Source organism: Mus caroli, chromosome 4 (genome assembly GCF_900094665.2).
Source record: "Mus caroli chromosome 4, CAROLI_EIJ_v1.1, whole genome shotgun sequence".
Lineage (NCBI taxonomy): Eukaryota > Metazoa > Chordata > Mammalia > Rodentia > Muridae > Mus > Mus caroli.
The window spans coordinates 37,799,630-37,801,954 of NC_034573.1; the positions used below are offsets into that span (position 1 = coordinate 37,799,630).

General features: G+C 48.9%; 1 protein-coding gene across 1 annotated transcript in view; it reads right to left on the reverse strand.

Moving 5' to 3' along the window:
• Positions 1–1,426, reverse strand: part of LOC110293518 (olfactory receptor 13J1-like) — a 5,159-nt gene extending 3,733 nt beyond the window's left edge. The window contains exons 1-2 of the mRNA XM_021161365.2: positions 874–1,426; positions 226–344 (exon numbers count right to left, since the gene is read on the reverse strand). The gene's annotated coding sequence lies outside the window, so the exon portion shown is untranslated. The remainder of the gene's footprint in view (positions 1–225; positions 345–873) is intronic.
• Between the last annotated feature and the right edge of the window lie 899 nt (positions 1,427–2,325).

A 2,325-nucleotide genomic window follows, 5' to 3' on the forward strand; every position in this document is an offset into this window, starting at 1 on the left:
TCTCTCTCTCTCTCTCTCTCTCTCACACACACACACACACACACACACACACACACATACAAACACCACCACCACCACCACCACCACCAGGACTGGCAGACTTTTGGACCTATGGCCAAAGTGCTTTACTGAGCCAGGCAGAATGACCTAATTTCTAGAGGAGGTAGGTACATAAAGACCACAGCCTGTCAAGGGGTGCAGGGGAGTCATTAGGAAGGAACATACCTGAGGGTGGGGGTTACAGAGAAGCCAAGGACAAGCTGATAAAACCACCGCATGTTCTGTCTGCTTCCCAGCCTTCGAGCCAAAGAAGTCTCTGTAGTGCTCTGCCTTTTCTCCTACAACTGGGGAAAAAGGGAGGGAGACACAGGCCAGGGAGCTCTGTCTGTAGGCCCACAGTGTCCTTCCTGTCTTCTCTCTCCTGACCCACTGCTCCCTAAAACCCAGTTCACAGAGTAAACCTTTCCTCCCCTCTTAAGCCAGTCTGCTTCCTCCCTTGGAGTTCCACAGCCTTATGTTGTAGCTTTGGGGTGACACCCATCTCTCATTTCTTCCCTGCTGCCAGCCCTACCAGGCCACAGGGATGTCACCTCCTTTCCTCTCCTCCCTTGGGCTCTGAAGGCCAAGTCGTGGCCCTAGGTAGCATCTTGCTGTCTTCCTGCAGCAAATAGGACTAACATAAATGGAAGGGCCAACTTGGCCAATCCTAGACGGCTTGCAGCCTAGGGAGGTGCTCTTGCAGAGCTTGCATATCAGCTGGATCCTTACATTTGGGGAAACTGAGGCCCAGTGAATGAGAGTGGGAAGCCAAGGCCCCGGTGGTTCCTCAGGGCTCTCCACCCTTCACTTCCTCTGTGCAAACCCGTGTCTTACCTCCGGGCTCCTCAGGATCTGTGCACTGCATCCCTGGAAGAATTTTCACTCCAGCCTGATTTTCCAAACCGTGGAAACATGCCTAGGTTTTTTAATTGAGGAATTCATGAAGAGTTTGCAAGTTGATAAAATTAAGTGTACCATTTAGAATTTGGCAGACTTATTTTAAGGGCTGAGCACCCCGCAGGAGTCTCTGAAGTAGGTGGAATTCTGGTGAGATCAAGGCTGGATGGCTCTCAGTGGCTGACTGCAGGCAGGAGGGGCTCTCCATTCTGGGCAGATCTCAGTGCTCTGCTGGCCAGCACCCTCCTAGGGAGCAAGTGGGCCAAATGAAGGTGGCACCGTTCGAAGTGCCCTGTGTGCCGAGGGATTGCATAATCCCCAAGGCGACTTAAAGAGAGGAGAGGAACTGTGCCCAGCTAACAAACTTTGGGGTGCTTCAGGGAGGATGTCCCAAAGACCCAATTACACTAGCAAGTCTCCAGTCTAGTTAGGGAGCTTAATTAGTGTAAAAAAAATTGGAGAAAGTGACTCGGGGATCAGGAATCCATGCTTGCAGGTCAGTCCCCAGCCAGAATTGACCTAGGAATGCTCACAAGTAAATCCATGAGTGGATAGGAGCTTAATGAATGACTTCATAATTAATGACTACATAAGCAGTTTGAATAAGTTCACAAATTAAACTGAAGGACAACGAGCAAAAAAAAAAAATGAACACTACGACCCACCCAGGTGGCGTGAGGGGTCTTGGGTCAGCACTCATCAAGTGTTTAAAAAATTATAAAATCTGGGGGTGGGGTAACAAGGGAGGTACTGGATAGAGAGACAAGCAAAACTGTCTTGTTTTGGCTATCTGAACGAGCCAGTGCTTGAAGACTGTCTTGACTGAGACCCACTGTATGGACAAGAGATTGCTGTAGAGAGGTCCAGCAGCAGCCCAGTGTCATTTAGTGAGGCAGAGGATGGCCATGATTCACCGTGTCACTTGCCCTTGGTCAGTGCAGAGCAGGTGGCCAGTGACCACTATCCTCTGCTTCCACCTGGTCCCTTTTCCCTGTACTCACGGCATCAGTGTGACCCCTCTTTACTGAAGCTCCTAGCTTCCAGGATCCATGCCTCTGATGGCTTAGGGGGTCTCTTTAAACAGCGTTCTAAGGTGTGTGGGGTGCGGCTTAAAGCACACCCTTCTCTCCTAGACACAGGGCTTGATTCCCTGCCTCAGACAAACCCCACGGCATCGTTTCATTTTAGAACTGGGCTTTGTGTTGTTGTTGTTGTTGTTGTATTTTAAAAAAGATTTGTTTCCTTTTTATTTTATGTGTGTTGGTGTTTTGCTTGCATGCACATGTCTGTGTTCTTAATCTCTTCACCCCATTTAAAAAAAAAACTTTTACTGCTATATTTTGTTCCATCGATATTCAATTATTTGGAGCACACAGCTTTCTCTAGTTT